The 21134-nt window shown below is 40.4% G+C and overlaps 1 long non-coding RNA gene across 2 annotated transcripts; it reads left to right on the top strand.

Moving 5' to 3' along the window:
- Positions 1-220: 220 nt before the first annotated feature.
- LOC123648219 lies at positions 221-20562 on the top strand. 2 transcript variants are annotated; one of them, XR_006738527.1, is made up of 2 exons: positions 221-246; positions 20286-20562. It is a non-coding gene; the product is annotated as an uncharacterized LOC123648219 (long non-coding RNA). The 2 variants fall into 2 exon arrangements; XR_006738526.1 differs by lacking the exon at positions 221-246 and adding an exon at positions 8257-8383.
- The last annotated feature ends 572 nt before the right edge of the window (positions 20563-21134 follow it).

Raw genomic sequence — 21134 nt, 5'->3', positions numbered from 1 at the left:
GCGGTGGCCTCTCCACCCTAATGGGGTATCAGACTCTGAGTGGGACGTGGCTCTGGCTCAGCCTCTGGGAGGAAGTTCGTTGTCATTTCTGTTTCACTGGCAGGGTGTGCAGGTGGTTGTTCATAAACGTAGTTTCCTTACAGTAATTTTCTCCTTCCAGGGAACGTGCCATCGCAGCGCAAAGTCCTCTGTGTCCTGCCTTCAGAGTCTCCAGTGTCATTGCTGTGTGAGGTCTGCTACTTCACGGTAAGTACTCCCGTGTGTTTTACCGTGTGTTTTGCAGCAGCCACACGCTCCCGGATCATCCCTGTTAACCCCAAATCAGGAAATACACCTTTCTCCCTGACAATCCAATCCACCAGGCCTGTTTCACCGCCTTTCCCAACTGGGAGAACAATGTGTCTTTCCCTTCGGTTCCAGTTTTCTTTTTCTGGAACTGTGTCTGAGACTGTCCCTCAGTTTCCCAGCCTTGGCAGATCTAAAGAGCAGAGATGGCTCCGGGGGGGTGTGGGCAGCGCTTCCTCCTGAGCAGCACAGGACTGCCATGGCCTGCAGACCCTGGGCGGTGCTGCCTGCTCCCCTCTCCCATGCCGTCTACCCCAGCTGCCTGCAGTCTACTCTGCTTTCATTTTTAGGTGCACAGCAGGCTTTTGGTGTCTCAGGGCTTTTATTCGAGTTCCATCAACCTGTCCACACAGTAAACACCCTTAACAAATTTTCTAAGGCTTTGCCCAGCTAGACCCTTAAAGTCACAGCAGTTTGTAATATCTAACAGTAGAAAAGGTGGGTGATGTGATTTTTCAAAAGACAAAAAAATTTCTGTTTTTCTTTCTTTCTTTTTCTTTAAGACAGAGTCTCACTCTGTTGCCTGGGCTAGGGTGCCGTGGCACCAGCCTAGCTCACAGCAACCTCAAACTCCTGGGCTCAAGCTGTCCTTCTGCCTCAGCCTCCCAAGTATCTGGGACTACAGGCATGTGCCACCATGCCTGGCTCATTTTTTCTATATGTTTTTAGTTGTCCAGCTAGTCTCTTTCTATTTTTAGTAGAGATGGGGTCTCGCTCTTGCTCAGTCTGGTCTCTAACTCCTGAGCTCAAATGATCCACCCGCCTCGGCCTCCCAGAGTGCTAAGATTACAGGCATGAGCCACAGCACCTGGCCCCCCAAAAATATATATATTATTTGATATATGTAAGAATCACCTTCGATTTATATATAAATCAAGGAAATATAGCTAAACAGAGTTCATAATTGGGATAATCAGTAAAGAAACATCTCACTGCCAAATGAAAGGCAAATGGCCCAATTGATCATGGAAATTTCATAAGAATTTACTGAGCCACGTATTACCTTACTGTAATTCTCTAGCTGTGTGTGCGCGCATGTACATGCACACCAGTTGCAAGGTATCTCAAGTTTGCACACTTACGTTTGTCTCCCTTTGGTTCCAGTTTTCTTTTTCTGGAACTGTTCCTGAGCCTGTCCCTCAGTTTCCCAGCCTTGGCAGATCTAAAGAGCAGAGATGACTCCAAGGCTGGTTTGGGCAGCACTTCCTCCTGAGCAGACGCAGACCCCACATTCCGGGTAGGAACACCCTGTGTTTATGCCATGCTCTCTCAGTGCAGCCCCCCAGGGGGAGCGCAGATCCCTCACACACACACTGGTGGTCTCAACCTGACAAAGGCAAACAGCGCTTTACAGACTCAAGTCTCGTCATGTCGCTCTCCTGATTTATAACTTTGCCAGTGGTTTCCTACTGGCCTTGGAGAAACAACGCAGGACTGACCATGGCCTCCAGACCCTGAGCGGTCCTGCCTGCTCCCCTCTCCCACACAGTCTACCCCAGCTGCCTGCAGTCTACTCTGCTCTCACTTTCAGGGACACAGCCAGTTTTTGGTGTCTCAGGGTTTTTATTCAGGTTCCCTCAATGCATCCACCCAGTGGACACCCTTAGCAAGTTTTCCAAGGGTTTGCCCAGCTAGAGCCTTAAAGTCACAGCAGTTTGTGGTATCTAACAGTAGAAAAGTTGATAATGTGAGTTTTCAAAAGACAAAAAAATTCACTCTTCAGTGTATCATTTGTGAGACTCAGCTTTGATTTATATATAGACCAAGGAAATAGTAGCCAAAAACAGTTTATATTTTATATAATTAGTAAAGAAAAATTAAATCTCACTGCCAAATGAAAGGCAAATGGCCTAATTGATCATGGAAATTTCATAAGAATTTACTGAACCCCATGTTACCTTGCTGTGTTCTCTAGCCGTGTGTGTGCACACATGTGTCCACCAGTTGCGAGGTATCTCAGGTTTGCACACTTATGTTTACATCACCAGTCAATATGACAAAGTCCTAGTCCATCCTATGGCAATGTATATAAACATTGGAAAGCAACTTTTAAAATTTCACCGTTTTTACCATTTGTAAATGTATAATTCAATGGAATGTCATACATTGGCTGTGTTGTGCAACCATGTATTTATTAATAGTACCAGATATTTTTTTTCTTCCTCTGAAGGAAACTCAGAGCCCATTACAAAGTCACTTTCCTTTCCCTGTCCCCCAAGTCCCTAGCAAGCACTAATCTATTTTTCATCGCCATGGATTTGCCTGCTCTGGACATTTCATACAAATGGACTCATATAATATATGGCCTTTTGTGTCTGATTTCCTTCACTTAGGATGTTTTCGAGGTTCATCCATGTTGCAATATACATCAGTACTTCATTCCTTTTTCCTGTATAATTAAATACATACAGGATTCACCATTTTCACCATTTTTAAGTGCACTCTTCAGTGGCATGAACCACGTGCACATTGTTATGTAACCATCTCCACCATCCGTCTCCAGAATTTCTTTCATGTTCCCCAAGTGGAACCCTGTACTCCTTAAACACCCACTTCCTATTTCCTCTCCCCCAGCCCCTGGGAACTACTCCAGCTACCTCATAACTAGAGCATACTCTGTTTGTCCTTGTGTGCCTGGGTTGTTTCACTTAGCACGATGACTCAAGGTTCATCTGTGTTGTTACATTTGTCGGAATTTACTCATTTTTAAAGCTGACTTATGTTTCACTGTGTGGATGGACCACATTTTATTTATCTGCTAATCTGTCAGTGGACACTTGTGTTGCCCTTTTGGCACAGTGAATAGTGCTGCCATGAACGTGGGTGTTCAAGTCCCTGTTTTCAGTTCTTTTCAGTATATACCCAGAAGTAGAATCACCGTGTTGTAAGTTAATTCCATCCTTAATTTTTGAGGTACTGCCATATTGTGTTCCATAACAACTGCTCCATTTCAGTTTTCTCTTTCCCTTTGATGGCTGAATAATAAACATATTAGGTTATGATTTATCTAATTTTGCTTATCCATCCATCTGTTGATGGACGTTTGGGTTGTTTGCACCTGTCGGCTATTGTGAACAGAGCTGCTATAAATATTCATGTACAAGTTCTTGTTTGAACACTTGTTTTCTAATCTTTGTGGTGTATACTTCGGAATGGAATTGTTGAGCCATGGTAATTCTACTTATAAATTTTTGAGGGGAACATTCAACTATTTTACACAGAGGCTGTACCATTTTATATTTCCACAAGCAGTGTTTAAGGGGATCCAGTTTTTCTGCATCCTTGCCAACACATATCTTTAATGTTTTTTAACAGTAGCCTTTCTAGTGTGTGTGAGTGGGTATGTCATTGTGGTTGGAATGTGAATTTCCATAATAACTCATAATGTGTACTATCTTCTTACGTGCTTGTTGGCCATTTGCTTGTCTTTTTCTGTGCAGTGTGTATTTTAAGCTCTTTGTCTGTTTTGTAATTGGGTTGTTTGTCTTTTTGCTGTTGAGTCTTAAAAGTTACTTATATACTCTTGATAATGGACCCTCATCACATATATAACATGCCTCTGTGGGTTGTCATCTTACTTCTTGGTGGTGTGTTTGGATTCCCAAAAGTTTTTAATTTTGAGGAAATTTTTTCTTTACTTGCTGTGCTTATGGTGTCAGATCTAAGAAGCCATTGTTAAACCCAATGGTAGGAAGGTTTATCTCTGTGTTTTCTTCTAGAGTTTATGTTTTTATCTCTTACATTTAGGACTTTGGAGCATTTTTAGTTAAATTTTTCTGTATGATGTGATGTAAGGGTATAGTTTCCTTCCTGTGCATGTGGATAGTTCTCTAACTTCACTTGTTGAATTTAGTGACCTCGGATCTTGTTTACAATCAATTGACCATAAAGGTATGGAATTATTTCTGGACTGTCAGTTCAGTTCCATTGATCTATATGTGTACCCTCATGCAAGTATCATCCTGTTTTGATTGCTGTTGCTTTGCAGTAAGGTTTAAGATTTAAAATTGAGAAGTGTGAGCCTCCAAGTGTGTCTTTCTATTTCAAGAAGATTTTGGTTATTTGTGTTCCCTTAAAATTCCATCCGAATGTTAGGATCAGTTTGCCCATTTCTGCCCAAAGGCTGTTTTGGGTTTTTGTAGGAATTGCATTGAATTTGAGATCACTTTGTGTAGTATGGCCATCTTCAAACACATTCAGTCTCCAGTCCATGAGCACGGACTGTCTTTACAGTTATTTAGAAATTCTTTAATTTTTTCAGTAGCATTTTGTAATTTTTGACATACAGGTTTGCACCTTGGTTAAGTTTTTTCCTAATGGATTATTGTTGTTGATGTTATTCAAATGGATTTTATTTCTTAATTTTAGTTCCCCGTTGTTGATTACTAGTGTAAAGAAATAAAATAGATTTCTGTGCATTGATATGTTGTTCTGTGACTAAGCTGTATTTGTTTGCTAGCTCAAATAATTTTTTTTAATTCCTTAGGATTTTCTATACTTAAGATCATGTGATTTGGAATCTGTGAATAGTTTTACTTTCCTTTCACATATGGATGCCTTTTATTTCCTGTTCTTATGTAAATGTTCTGGACAGAACTTTCAGTACAATGTTATTTTTTATTTCAAAATGCTAATTAAAGTGGTACAAGTGATTTTGTTGCATGGATGTCTTGTATGATGCTGAAGTCAGGGGTTTCAGTGTGTCCATCGCCAGAATAGTGTTCATTATGGGCAAGCTTTTATCTTACAACAACTCTCCCTCTCTCCCCCCTTATAGGTTTTTCATGTCCTTTATATCGCTTTGTGCCCATGTATATCCATCTAGTAGCTCCCACTTATTAGTGAGAACATACGGTTTTTGGTTTTTCATTCCTGAGATAGTTCACTTAGGATAATGGTTTCTAGTTCCCTCCACATTGCTGCAAATGACATTACTTCAGTCCTTTTTTTTTTTTTTTTTTTTTTTTGGAGATAGGGTCTTGCTCTGTTTCCTGGGATAGAAGGCAATGGCATGGTCATAGCTCACTGCAACCTCATACTCTGGGGCTGAAGTGATCCTCCTTTCTCAGCCTCCTGAGTAGCTGGGACTATGGGGACATGACACCATGCCTGCCTTATTTTTCTTTTTTCTTTTCTTTTTTTTTTTTTTTTTTTGAGACTGGGTCTCACTCTTGCTCTGGCTGGTGTTTCCTTCCTTTTTATGGCTGAATAGTACTTCATGATTTATATACATACATACATATATATATATATATATATATATACACACACACACATATATACACACATTTTTGTTCCCTCATGAATTGAAGGGCACTTATGTTGATTCCACATCTTTGCAATTGTGAATTGTTCTGCTATAAACATTCAAGTGCAGGATAAAATGACTTCATTTCCCTTGAGTAGATACCCAGGAGTGGCATTGCTGGATCCAATGGTAGGTCTACATTTGTTTCTTTGAGGACTCTCCATTCTGTTTTCCATAGAGTTTCTACTAATTTCAGTCCCACGAGTGTATCAGTGTTCCTTTCTCTATGCATTTGTGGCAGCATCTATTGTTTTTTGACTTTTTTTTTTTTTTTTTTTTTTTGAGACAGAGTCTCGCTTTGTTGCCCAGGCTAGAGTGAGTGCCATGGCGTCAGCCTAGCTCACAGCAACCTCAAACTCCTGGGCTTAAGCGATCCTCCTGCCTCAGCCTCCTGAGTAGCTGGGACTACAGGCATGTGCTACGATGCCCGGCTAATTTTTTCTATATATATTTTTTAGTTGGTCAGATAATTTCTTTCTATTTTTAGTAGAGACGGGGTCTCACTCTTGCTCAGGGTGGTCTTGAACTCCTGAGCTCAAACAATCCATCTGCCTCGGCCTCCCAGATTGCTAGGATTACAGGCATGAGCCACCACGCCCGGCCCTGTTTTTTGACTTTTTAATAATGGCTACTTTGATTGGGGTAAGGTGGTACGTTAGTGTAATTTTAATTTGCATTTCTCCGATCATTAGTGATGTTGAGCAGTTTTTCATATGTTTCTCGGCCATTTGTCTATCTTCTTTCCAAGAATGTCTGTTTCAGTCTTTTGCCCATTCTCGGATGAGGGTGTTCATTTTGTTCTTGCTTATTTGTTTGAGTTCTTTGTAGATTCTGGGTATGAGTCTTTAGTCAGATGTATAGTTTATGAGTATTTCTCCCATCGTGTAGGTTGTCTATTCAGGGTGTTGGTTATTTCCTTTGCTGTGTACAAATTTTCTAATTTAATTAAGTCCCATTTATTTATTTTTGTTTTTGCTATTTGTCTTTGGGGTCTTGGTCATAAATTCTTTGACTTGGCTGAAGTCTCAAAAGTTTTTCCTACTTTTTTCTAGAATTTTTATGGTTTCATGCTTTTCATTTAAGTCTTTAATCCATCTTGAATTGAGTTTTGTATGTAGTGAGAGAGGGATCCTGTTTCCTTCTTCTGCATATGGATATCTAATTTTCCCAGCACTATGTATTAAATAGGGCTTCTTTTCCTCAGTGTGTTTTCTGCTTTGTCAAAAATCAGTTGGTGCTAGGTAGATGGTTTTATGTCTGGGTTCTCTATTTTGTTCCCTTGGATCAGTCTCAGTTTTTTACACCAGTACCATGGTGTTTGGGTTCCTGTAGCCTTGTAGTATAATTTGATGTCACGTAATGTCATACCTCCAGATTTGTTGTTCAGTATAATGTGGCATGCAGAGGTGAAAGTGAGCATCTTTGCTTTGTCCCTGATCTTAGCGGTAAAAGCTCTCAGTCCCCACTATTGAGATAATGTTCACTGTGTGTTTTCCATAAATGCTTTTTATCATACTAATAAAATTGCATTCTATACCTAGCTTGTTTGGTTTTTAGATAAAAAAAAATGGTGTTGTACTTTGTTTAAAGCTCCTTCTGTAAGAATGGATACGATGATGTGATATTTTTCCTTCATTATGCTAATATGGTGTAGTACATAGGAGATAGTAGAAAAAAACTTTGTGATACAATATCTGAATAACAAAAAATGAAGTCTATTTAAAAAATCCAGGGCCAGGCATGGTGGCTCATGCCTGTAATCCTAGCACTGTGAGAGGCCGAGGTGGGTAGACCGCTCGAGGTCAGGAGTTCGAGACCAGCCTGAGCAAGAGTGAGACCCCGTCTCTACTAAAAATAGAAAGAAATTATCTGGCCAACTAAAATATATATATAGAAAAAGTTAGCCGGGCATGGTGGCGCATGAGTGTAGTCCCAGCTCCTCAGGAGGCTGAGGCAGTAGGATCGCTTAAGCCCAGGAGTGTGAGGTTGCTGTGAGCTAGGCTGACGCCACAGCACTCACTCTAGCCCGGGCAACAAAGCGACACACTGTTTCAAAAAAAAAAAAAAGGCAGCTGAATGTGCTTGGCCTGAAGCCAGTGAATTACAAAACGATTCTGACTGATACATTGAAAAAAACAGTGGTCGGAGGGTTTCTGGACCTTGAGGTCCACCTGCCACCGGCAGACACCTCGCCCCCCGCCAGCCCGGCACCCCGCTTCCTTGTCAGGGCGGGGCCACGGCCCACAGCGCGCGCAGACGCCGTCCCTCCGCGGCCGGGCGGGCGCCACCCGCAGCCGCCTGCAGGCCGGGCGGGGAAGAGGCTCCCGCGCGCTCCCGCCCAGGCTCGGTCGCCATCTTCCGCGCGCTCTTTCCCGCGGAGGCTCCACCCCCTGCTGCCCAAGGGCAGCTCGCCTCGGAAGCGGCTGGGCGTCGCGGGGCTGGGGGAGCCGCGGCCGCCCATCCCGAGGCGGGGGCGGGTCTGGGGCGGGGCCTGGCCGGGGCGGGGCCGTCATGGCGGCCGCGGCGGTTGCGTCACGAAGCCCCGCCCTCCCGCCAGTCTCGGAACGTGCGTGGCCTCTGGCTGCGCCTGCGCACGAGTCTGGGCGGGGCGGAGGGAGCCGGGAAGCGTCGAGCGCGCCTGGAGCGCAGCTGCGGGCCTGGGGGCGCAGGAGCCGCAGAGCCTTCCCGAGAACGGGGCTGCCGGAGCGGGCGGCCGAGACAAAGGCGACGGTGAGTGCAGCGCCGGCCCCGCGCCTCGCCCGCTTGGGCCCTTGCGCGGCGGCCTGAAGCCCCGAACCCCGGTCCCCGAGGGCTCCGCGGTGAGCGCGGCCTGGCCCTGCCAGCCGCGCGCTGCAGGCTGCAGCTGCGGCTCCGTTTCCAGGTTTGGGCGAGGTCTCTTCCCCGAGGACTGCCCTTTGGGTTTCGTCCGTTCTCTCTGAGGAAGGGACGCGAGCGCAGCTCGGAATTCAGGCAGGCGGGCACTGAGGCGGCCGAGCGCCCGCCGCGGGGACGCGGAAATGCGGACCCCTCCCCCACTTGGCGGGTCTGCGGTCGCGAGGGTGGTGCGAGGGGGCGGGTGGGGACGCCCGGGGTCTCCAGGTGCGGGTTGGCGGGGCGGGGACCCGGGCTCCGGAGCCCCGACTGTCGCCCGAGGTGCCCGGCGCGTCCCGCTCGCCGGTCCCGCCGCGGAGCTCGCCGGGCTCAGAGCGAAAGTCCCGCCGCCTCTTCGGAGGAGCGCGGGCGACTCCCGCAGGTGGTTTCACCGGCTGTGGCTGCGGGTTGTGACTTTGGGTCCCGGGTGTGGTGGGTAGCGGCTCGCTCTGCCGCTTTAACAGCTGAAAAAGCGCCCCAATCCACTGACTTAAATATGTGCAAGAAACAGTGTTGAGATTCCTTATTACCTTGCAATTATTTTAAATGATGAGGCTTCGTAGAGGAATTTGGTGGTGGTGTGCAGCTTAAAAAATTTAAACGTTAAAGGGCTTGGAATACAGTAGATGCTCCTTAAAATATTTGTTGAACGAATGAATCTGGAAACATCAGGCCAAGCAGGTCTCACATGTAGTAAAATTTAGGCTTTTGCCTAAGATTAAGGAAAAAACGTTGGCAGAAAACATGTAGTTTTGTTTATGTGCTTGTTTTTGATTTTTACCCAATATATGCATACTTTGGAAAATCAGTTGTTACTCTCAGTGCTACTAACATAGAAAATAATTTTGAAATGTGAATTTTTTATTTTGAGAAAAGTTGGCATACATTATCTATTTCTTAAAAACAGGCTTTATATCTCATTTTCTTTAAAAATAATGGAGAACTTAAAGAGGCACTGGGATTGTATTTTGAGACCCGGCTTTATTTTTCATTGTGAGTAAAGTTGTTATGTGTTTTTGAGGGACTGCTATGGTCTTGAGTTTCTTTTTCTACAAGGGAGAACTGTAAATTGAAGGAGAGAAAAAAAAAAACCTAATGTTGCACTAATACAATTAAACATTACCATTTACTCAACAGATATTCGTTAAGCATCTATTATGTGCTGAGATCTGTGTTGAGTGCTGTTTCTGGGGATGAACAAAACTCACAATAATCCTTTTTTAAAACGAGCATAAAGTTCTTATGATCGATGTTGCAAGTGGAAGCTGTCTTAAATGCCTAATGCCTGCTTTAAGTTGGGAAAGATGGCAGGTGAACTGCAGGAACTGTTAATTCCTAACAGTCTATTTAAAAGTTAATAAGTAACTTAAAAGGGCTAAGATCATTGGGTTACACTTTCCTATTGTCTGTTTAGTAAAATCTATCTACATTTTAAAAACAAGGGAGGAAGAGATTTAACAAACTGGTGTTTTTATTATCTCTGTCTTACAAGAAGATTTTAGGACAGCATATTTATTGAAAGGTCTTGTACTTCTGGGTCTGTGTTCTGTAAATAATCTTTGCAACAACAATATTTTCTGTGTTTAAAAATCAGTGATGATAATAAACATTGGATTACTTTTCCATAAGGAACGTTTTTAATTAAAGCACCATTTCAGGAATTTTATTTTGTCCTTTACTATGTACAAACACAGGATTAACTTTGATAATGCTGAAATTAGAAGGATTATTAGTAATAATTTGTGGTTCCATATATGGACTTTATAGTTTTACAACTGATAGAACTGCTTATTAAAAAGAAAATGAAATTTTTAGTATTGCATTTATTCTAAGGTTGCATTGCCTATTATTATTTTATTTATATATGTTTAAAAACAATATTTGGCCTCTTCAGAAGTCTGAGTTAATGCACTCTAAAGCCAATCTTGATCTTTACAAAATAATGTAGATTACTATTTTTTTTGCAGTTAGCTTTTGAATTTTGGTGGACCCTTTTGACTTGTCAATGCTTATAATAGTTGCTGGATCGTTTCTGTCAGCGTATAGCTATATATGCAGCATATAGATACTGCTATCTCCCATCTTTAAAAAACCTTGTTCACATCTTTCTTTAGTTACTACTCTCCAGAAAAGTTGATATTTGTGGTCTTCAGTACTCCCTCTCTCTCTTGGATCCACTACAGTGAGGTTTTTTTTTTCTCTTCCATTCTACCATAGCAGCTCTTTTTTGAGGTTACTAGTGACCTCTTTGGTGAATTCTAATGTCAGTGAATATAGCAGCAATAACAGCATTTGATGTGGTTGATAATGTTCTCTTGTTTGAAACCTTCTTCCCTTTGCTTCTGTGATATTACTGCTTATTTTCAGTTTCTTTTGCTGGTTCCTTTTCATCACTCCAACTTCTAAAAAATGAGGCAGTGTTCCAGGTATATATATTTAGACCTCTTCTGTATTTATATTTAGTCCCTTTTGATCTCATCTAGCTAGAATTATATATTTCTAACTAAAAATTTTACCTTTAGTCTGAATTTCTTTCCTAATCTCCAGACTTGTATGTTCGTCTGTGTACTCAACATTTTCAGCTAGATGTCTAATTTAACTAGACATCTAGATGCCAAATTAACATGTCACAACTGAACAACTCCTCGCCTCCTTCTTCTCTCCCACCCCCTCCAGTAATTGTTTCCATTCCATTCTTCCTCATCTTTTAAATGTCCACTCGCTCTTGCAGTATCTCTGGCCCCAAACCTCATAGACATCTTGACTGCTTTCCTTCTGATACTCCCATGTCTAATTCAAATAATTATCATGAAAGTACATTCTTTGTGTACTTGAAATGCTGCCATAACTATAAATGGAACCACAATTTGCTGCCACCCCTGTAAGCAACCATAATCTCTTGTGTTATTTTCATAGTCACTAGTCTCCCCGCTGCTTCTGTACTTTTCTATTCTCAACCCAGCAACCAGGGTGATCCTTTTAACATGAAAGTCTGATTATTTTACTCTTGTGTTCAAACCATTCAGTGGCTTTCTATATCCTTGAGAGTAAAAGCCAGAATATTTACTGTGCCCATAAGAGCCTCTGTTGATCTATACCTCCTGCCTTTCTGGTTTTGTGTCCTACACAATCAGGTTTCTACTTGGCTTCCTCTACTTTGGCCCCCAGGCATCCTCCAGGTTTCTTGAACCTGCCAAGCGCAGGCTTGCTTTCATGCCCTCAGGGATAGAGCATTGTTTTACTCACTGCAGAGTCCCCAGGGCCATGGCTGGCTCATGATGGGCACTCACAGTTCCTGAATGAATGACTGCTTGTCTTGTTACTCCTGATTCTGGTTACAGCCTATATGCATGTTTCTGTAACAAAAGTATTTGAACTTCACTTAAAACTGTATAGTCCTGTAAGAATTAAGTACAAACAAATTTAGATACAAGAATGTAAAGTAAGTTTTAAGTCAATTTTTGTGTATGGGAAGTGAAAATACACAGTGAAATGGTAAGGAACAGAGGAGGTGGGAAAGGAATGAAGAGAGCTAAGGCAAATGAAATAAAGAAGACGAAAACCTGGTTTGGAAATAGGGTGACAACGTGTAAAAAATGTATTTTGGGCTTGCCCCATGTTTCTTTTAAGTTCCATTTCTTGAGTTCTGAGTGTTGGTGATTTTCATGGACTAGACACTTCAAGTTGGACTATATGATACCCTTCTTTTTATCAGGGATGTAGGCTCAGGTGAGATCAGAAGCCAAAACTTCATTGTTCTTCTGTGTTTTGCTCAACTCTTTTTGTTAAAGAAAAGGAGAAATTACTGAGAAAGCCTAATGGTATTCTTAGCAGTTTTTATTTTTTTTGTAGAAACCTCCAATAGAAGTGTCATAGTTTTAGGGAGAGATTTTCAGTGTACAAAAATGTATTGGTATGCCTGTCCTCTTGGTACTGTACCGCCTATTTAGTCCCCCCTTAAAAAAGGAGAGGAATATAAGTACATTTATTGTTTTGCACGGTAAACTAGCAGCTAGCTACAATAATCACAAGTTTATTGAGTAGCATTAAATGCGTATACTTATTTGTGCTCTTAAATGGGAAAAAAAAAGAAAAATGCTTGTACAGACTTAAATGCATAGTCTAAAAATGCAGTTTAACTGATATTTAGTTGGGAAATGAGAGTGCAAGGGGAATTAATGATATACAGATTTTTAGTATTTCCTTCTGCTAAGACAAGATTTTTTTCTTTTAACCTTTTTCCCTGAGCTGTAGGTCTGATTTCCTGTTGGTTGATTAAAAAAAAAAAATCTTTTAGATAAATTGTTGAAATGAGTAGCTCAGTAGTTCCTGAATGAATAAATAATTTTATGTGCAAGTATGAATTCTCCTTAAACCAGTCTCCACAGTTTCCTATTTTTGTGTAATATGCAAAAATTTGTCTTTATTGACTTGGGGGACTTTTATGCGGCCATAATGTGGACTTGGTTTTCATGGCTATAGGGACTGTGGGTGTATATGTGTGTATTTCTTTACAGTTTTTGTAATATGAACATGTAATTTAGACTGATATGCTGATATTTTACTTTAACTCCTGAGCACTAATTTGAACAAAAATCGGATTTGGTGTTATATTTTTCTTTCACTTTAAAATCAACATGACCTTTATAATTCTTAAAAAGTCTATTTACATACCAAATAAAATGATTTTGGATGATACACTAGAAGTGTTTGCCTACGGTTTTGAAATAATCCTAGCCTGAACAACATAGTGAATTTATTTTATGGACTAATTAGGTCATCTTCATTAGAATTCAACATTGATGTACTTGAATTCATATGTTAGCATTTCACATATGAAGTAACCATCTTGGGTTAATAAGATCCTTATTTCTGAGCTGGTGTGTAGTCCTACCACTAAGTTTATTTCAGCTGTAGTCACAGTTTTGTTTTTTTTTTTAAAGAGACATAGTTTTGCTCTGTTGCCCAGGCTGGAGTGTAGTGGTGTGATCATAACTCCTGGGATTGTTGTAGCTAGCTACTAATTTGCCATGCAGAACAATAAATGTACTTATATTCCTCTCCTTTTTTAAGGGGGGACTAAATAGGCAGTACAGTACCAAGAGGACAGGTATACTAATACATTTTTGTACACTGAAAATCCCTCCCTAAAACTATGAGACTTCTATTGGAGGTTTTTACATTGGCAATCTCCTGCCATTGCCTCTTGAGTAGCTGGGACTACAGGCGTGTACCACCGTGCCCAGCTGAGCAGAATTTTTTTTTTTTTTTAGAGATGGGGTCTTGCTGTGTTGCCCAGGCTGGTCTTGAATTCTTGGGCTCAGGAGATTTTCCTGCCTCTGACAACCTCTCAGACAATCTCACCCTTGCTCATTACACTCTATCCAAGTTAGTCTGTTCAATTTCTCAAACATGCCATGCTTGGTCTTGCCTTAGGACTTTTACACTAGTCCTTTCCTTTGTCTGAATGGTCTTTCCCAGATCTTGAGCCTGGCCCCTTAACTTTAAGGTCTCAGCTTAAATATCACCTAAGTCACCACTCAGTTTAAAATAGCTTCCCCATTACTGTTTTAATTTCTTCATGACATTTCTCAGTCCTTGAAATTAAGTATTTTTATATATATTTCTTATGAGAGCAGGGACCTCCTTTGTCTTGTTCCCTGCTGTCCACAATGCCCAGAATGCTACCTTGCACCAAACAGGTGTGCAGTGAAGTATTGAATTGATGAAACCGGGTACCAGTCTCAGCTGTTCTGTTATGAATGATTTTAGTGTACTAGTATTTTAAACTGTCAACAGCACATTTCTTCTGACCTGGGGAAGACAGAAACTGGATCGGTCAGACAAAAGCCTGGTTTTAGAAAAGGGTGAGACAGTCTGGGACCTGCTCTGGTCCTCAGCGTGTCCCGTGGAGCCAGTGGTGCTGGCGTCGGTGGGTGCCTGTGCCTCTCGCTCCGAGTCCGTGCCCGGTGCCTCGTCTGCAGCTTGGACTGGCCGTGGGGGGACAGTTACAACACAGGAGTGAGCAAAAGCTGCAGATCAGGGCTCTTTCTTTCAAAAGAGGTGGTGGTTCAGTATTTATCAGGAGACCACTGGGTGGGCCCATGTGAAATTGCTGGTTTTTGCTTGAATATTGGCAATTTCTTATGTTTTAACCTAGTAGAGTTAGTTGGTTTGGTTTAAAGATAATTTCTTTGTAGGAGTTAGTGAAATTACCTCAGTGCTTTACCTTCTTTCTTTTTCAAAATTATGTTCCCTTCACATCTGATGATTACTTGAGATTCATTTAATGCATAAAATTAGCTATTTATATGTTTGTATGTTATCTAACTGTATATCTAATAGTTTAGCTTATTCCAAAGCAGGCATGAAAGATCTTCAGATTCCTCTGAGAATGTTCTTGGTTTTGCTACTGAGCAGTAAATAAGCCTTTTGAAAGGTGTTCCTTTTCTAGTCAAGAAAGCAGATCCGATTCAGTTAGTGATACAGCATTATCTACCCTTTTTTTCCCCCCCAGAATGATTTACATAAATATGTCTGAGTTCAGTTCTTTGGGTTTTTTTTTTCTGGCTTTTTTCTTCTTTTGCCCATTATTACTCTTGAAGCGCTTGCTTACATTTTCTGATCATTTACTTTCGCTACTCCATGATTTCTTCTACAAATAAATGTCACTAAATCAATGAAATGATTTTGTCTTGTTTCTCAGAGTTTTTTCCTGTTATCTTTCCTGTGGTTACCTGGACATTGCAGCCCATTTCCAACCCTCCCCCCAGCTCTCCAGTAAAGAGACATGAAATTACAGGCATCATTTTCTTATCTGAGGAAGTTTATTGTTTAAAAATTGAACTTAGTTGGCTCAGAGGAATTTATTGGTATTTTTTGAGCAACATTTGCTTTATGTTAATTCTGAATAAGTGGATTTGAACTGGTGGTATTGAATTATTATAAAATATGACACCCACGTTTCCTATCCTTTAACTCAAATTGTTCTCTTATGTGCATATGAAAAAGAAGTGTTTAATACAGAGCATCAGAAAGTACATATAAGGTAAAGAAGAAACCTTTACGCCTACCACTGCAAGATAACCAACCGCTGGTAATATTTTGCTGAGTGTCCTTCCAGATAAATCAGTGAATGTATGCTTTTTCACAAAAGTAGGATCTTATTCTACATACTATTCTATAACATTTTGCCTTAGCAAATGTTATGATCATATAAGCATTGCTTTTTATTACTTCAGTTTGAAAGGGTATTATTGGAAAGTGAAAATTTTGTTTGACAAGGGTAAAGCTGTCAGTAAAGTTGTGATTAAAAACAATGGTGTTTATGGAGAGCAGAATGTGGCAGTCAACTGGAGACAAGAATTACTTAAGCAGTAATTTTTTTCTTAGGAGCTGTCTCACCATTGTACAATAGCCTGATTGTTTTATACTAGCTAACAAAAACCGTTCCTGACTCTATGTAAAGTAGAATTATTTTAAATAGCCGTATGGTGAAATATGGGCCTGTAAATATTTTCATATTTTTTAGATTGCCCAAGTCCTACTGATGTCTTAATATTAAAAACTTCTAGAAGAAAAATGTGTTTTTTTTGACATCCTTCATCTATGTGTAGTATGACAGTTTTATTAGATATTGCTACCCTTTTTATGTGTCAGAGTGAGGGAGTTTTTAGAAAAAGAAAATTTAGCATGTAAGAATTCTTATGTTAATGTTTGATTTGACTTTTGTTTTATGACTGAAAATTCTTGTGGAAGAATTGCTGATATGTATTGGTGTATTGCATTCTTGGAAATTACCAGTCCCAATCTTGTCAAGTAATTGTTTAGGTCTTAAGGTAGCAATTTTTTTTTTTTTTTTTTTTGAGACAGAGTCTTACTCTGTTGCCTGGGCTAGAGTGCCGTGGTGTCAACCTTGCTCACAGCAACCTCAGACTCCTGGGCTCAGGCAATCCTCCTGCCTCAGCCTCCTGAGTAGCTGGGACTACAGGCATGCACCACCATGCTCGGCTAATTTTTCTATATATATTTTTAGCTGTCTGTATAAGTTCTTTCTATGTTTAATAGAGACGGGGTCTTGCTCTTGCTCAGGCTGGTCTCGAACTCCTGAGTTCAAACGATCCCTGCGCCTCGGCCTCCCAGAGTGCTAGGATTACAGGCATGAGCCACCGTGCCCGGCCAGCAATTTTTTTTTGAGACAGCTCTTACTCAGTTGCTGGGGCTGGAGTGCTGGTGGAGTCGTCATATCTCTCTGCAACCTCCTTCTCGGCTCAAGTGATCCTCCTGCCACAGCCTCCCAAGTAGTTGGGACTACAGGCATGCGCCACCATGCCAGGCTAATTTTTTCTGTTTGTGGTAGAGATGGGGTCTCACTCTTGCTCAAGCTGGTCTTGAACTCCTGAGCTGAAGGGATCCTCCCCCTTCGGCCTCCCAGAGTGCTAGGCTTACAGGCGCCAGCCACTGTGCTGGGCCTAAAGTAGCAATTTTTAAAGCCAATCAAATATCCTTTAAGGGTTTTATAATTTAAATGTTTTTTCCTTTGCCACAGGAAAGGTACCTGTTACCTAGGGCAGAAGTAGGCTGTTGATGTTTTGCCTTGTTTTTAGCTATGTCATTTTCTGTGTTGTATTACTGCTTGCTCGCAAGCTCTTGTAGTCTTTTTCTGTTCAGTAGCCATTTCTCTTACCCCGCAATGCTACATCCTGGACGGTGCATGTGTTGCGGAAAGCACTTCTCACATGGTAAAGAAAAATAAAAAGCAGTGTAGTCAATGTGGATTTTTTTTACTGAGAAATGATGTATTTCTTGTTTAGAGACTGGCGGTGTAGTCACTAAAAAATGTTTTTCATCCACATTATATGTTTGTGAATGGATATGCAGGTGTCTCTGTTTGTTGGAAGGTAAAGTGAATCTTGAGATAAATTCAAGGAAAGTGTTTAGAATTACTCCATACATTTTGCTGTTTTAAAAACCACAGTGAGTTTTTAGCCTCCTCTTTTTACATTTATTTTGTTTTTGTAAACTGTTCTAAAGAAGCTTAGAAACTAGTCACACAGTAAGTGGCAGAACTCACATTTGAAGTCCTTTCTGATTTTTCAGAGTCAGTAAGCTTGGGAAGCGCTGTACAGTGGCAGAAAGAATATGGACTTTGGAGTTAGACACACCTCAGTTTGATCCCTAAATCTGGCACATATTTGCTGCATGGCAAGTTCTTACCCTTGGTGATTTTTATTTTTCTTTTCATTTAAGTGAGGGTAATAGGCTTATTAAGATTAAATGAAGTAATACACATAAAGCACTTGGATTGTAGAAGATGCCAATAAATGTTTCACTTCCTTTCTGCTACACCTTATGGTTTTAAAATATCTTGGAAGCCACTTGGACATTTCACTTGAAAGTGAATTGCAGTCAGGAAACTGGAAATAGACATAACCCAGGTGGACTCATATTGTAGTGACCCTCTTAATTGCCCTGTCTGAGAAGCAGAGTGGTTCTTATAACTGTTCAAAATATTTGACTTCAAGTCAGGTTTTATTGTTAAAAGCTGAAATGGAACCCATTGGGATGAGTTAATTATTGCTGACCAAAATGGCAAGAAAATAACTATTTCTACATTTCCTGAGAAATTGAAGCATTTGTGCTGTATGCATAAAGATGGTGAATTTTAAAGGCTAAGAACTGACCCTTTGAAAAGAAATATATGATGAAAATAGGAGAAGAAAGTGTTTAACCAATAATAAAATTTTTTTTATCAGATTTAAGAGATGGTGTGATTCAGATGTGCGCACAGTGACACAGGTGCTAAATGCAGTGCTGGAGGGAGTACAAATCTGTGGAACCTGTTGCAGAAGCACTCTGGCAATGTCACAGAGCAGAACTTAGTACTTCTGAGAGTACATCCTAAGTAACCGATTTTTCTGTTTTGCGGGAATGAGGGGAGAAATAATTTTTTTACTGTAACAGCCTTATTGAGATTATTCACATAACATAAACACCTTTTTAAAGTACATAAGTCAGAGTTATATAGTCCTTGCCACTACCTAATTTTATAATACTTTCATCACCTCCCCCCAAAAAAAAAAAAGAAATTAGTAGTCGTTCCCCGTTCTTCCCTCTCTCCTCAGCCCCTGGCAACCACTAACATATTTCATCTTTCTAGATTCGCCTCTTTGGACATGTGATATAAATGGAATTATATGCTGTGTGGCCAACTGGCTTTTTTTCATTTTGCATAATGTTTCAAGTGTGATCTGGACAGTGTATATCAATAGTACATCATCCTCTTTTATGGCTAAATATTATTCCATTGTAGGATATACAACATTTGACTTACGTATTCACTAATGAATAGATAGTGAGTGAGTGAACCCAAACAACTAAGATGAACAACGCTGCTATGAAAATTCATGTACAGGTTTTTTTGTGTGGATATGTTTTTTTTTTTTTTTGAGACAGTGTCTCACTCTGTTGCCCGGCCTAGAGTGAGTGCCGTGGTGTCAGCCTACCTCACAGCAACCTCAAACTCCTGGCTCAAGCAATCCTTCTGCCTCAGCCTCCCGAATAGCTGGGACTACAGGGATGCGCCACCATTCCCGGCTAATTTTTTTCTATATAGATTTTTAGCTGTCCAAGTCATTTCTTTCTGTTTATAGTAGAGACGGGGTCTTGCTGTTCCTCAGGCTGCTCTCGAACTCCTGAGCTCAAACAATCTGCCCTCCTCAGCCTCCCAGAGTGCTAGGATTACAGGCGTGAGCCACCGCGCCCGGCCATCAAATCTCAATTTACTGAATCTTTTTTGATTTCAGACCAGGTTCCCTTCACAATATTGACTATGAGATTGCAGTCTAAGAATTTTCCATTTTTTTTTTGTCAAGCAAGAAAAAAATTATCTATAATCCTCGTATTTGTGGTTTCCAAAATCATACTGTCTAACTCAAGTAATTTGTCTCTTTTTCGTATGTGCTCTTAACATTATCACAAGCTATATAATACCTGCTGTTGATATTTGTCTGATTGAAAGGTTTTCTTGGTGTGCTATTTCCCCAGCAAAGGAATGTGTGTAAAGAGGTCTCTGAAACCACTAGCTCTATCCAGTGCTGACACTAAGGAGTTAAGATCCTGTGTACATCCAGTGTTCTCATAGGACTTCTCTGAACCAAGGACAAATGACAGACTTTTTTAATCATGATGTACAGTCAGCCCATGGGTTCTGTATTCATGGATTCAACCAACTTTCTTGTCATTATTTGCTAAACAATGCAGCATAACAATTATTTACATAGAATTTACATTGTATTAGGTAGTATAAGTAATCTAGAGATGATTTAAAGTATACAGGAAGATGTGTGTGGATTATATGCAAATACTATGCGATTTTATATAAGGGATTTGAGCATCCTCAGATCTTGGTATCTGCAGGGAGTCCTAGAACCAGTCCCCCAGGGATACCAAGGGACAGTAATCAGCTGTAACTGATTACTCCTTTTAGATGTAATTTATTCATTTGAGCTGTGAGAGACTTAATATTAACTAATCCAACCCATTTATTTTTTAAGATATGATTAAGGCCCAGAAATCTTAGCACTGTACTCCAGGCTTTTGGTCTTTAGTCTGGTCTTGCTGATATTTGCTGATAACTTTATAATAAGCTTTGTGATAGTAAAAAGAAACCATGAAATATTTAGCAATTTTTCATTTTCTCTTAAACTTCTCAATACAATAATGATCATTTCTGTGGTATATTGTGTTTTTCTACAAGCAGAAATGAATGCCGAATGCTTACGAAGAGATAAAGGTTATTTGGTACATATTGGTGGTCTCTGTCCTTCAGTATCTGAGGTATGCCAAGATTTCTTTTTCGAACTTCATTTTTAAGTTTGTTAATTGTTCATATTATGATCATTTGTTGTGTTTCTACTTTTCACAAAGTTATTTCTCTTTTTTTATGCTGATTGAAGGTCTCATTTCCAGAAATACCAAGTTTCTGAAATTTCAATTTATGATTCTTCTACTAATTACAGGTGTGTTTCCCAAATTCAGTCAAATGTGCATTACTGTGTGCCTGCTGTTCACTAGAGGTTCTGTAGCAGACATCAGCCACAGTGGTGATAAAGTCAAAGGCCATTCCCACAGGAGTGTCCCAGGCTAGTATAGGGGGACACGTAGACAAATAGTTGCAGTCATTATAGACAAATAGCTGCAGTCATTAGTTTGTGCTGTTCTTAATCAGATCTTTCTTTGATTATACTTTGTAGCTTGTCATTAGAGTGCCTTAGTTAAGGAGAATGGGCTCCAGAAATAGATAACTTTGGCTCAATTCCCAGGTCTGTTAGCAACTTTATGAATAAATTTGGGCAATTTACTTAATCTTTTTGTACCTCAGCCTCCTCTTTGTCTATAAAGTGAGGTTAATAGTACTGTCATAGCGTTGTTGTGAAACTATGAGTTAAGTATGTAAAGCACTAGGAGTAAAGCCTAGCACATAGTAGATGCGCAGAAAATTGTATTCTATTATTTCTAATTTTAATTGCTTTTTAGATGACACTTTTATACTTTTTAGGTAGATAGCTACATCATCTATATATAATCTCTTCCAATATATACATTGGTA

Source organism: Lemur catta, chromosome 12 (genome assembly GCF_020740605.2).
Source record: "Lemur catta isolate mLemCat1 chromosome 12, mLemCat1.pri, whole genome shotgun sequence".
NCBI lineage: Eukaryota > Metazoa > Chordata > Mammalia > Primates > Lemuridae > Lemur > Lemur catta.
The sequence above is the reverse complement of the archived record's forward strand: the minus strand, read 5'-3'. Positions and strand labels throughout refer to the sequence as shown.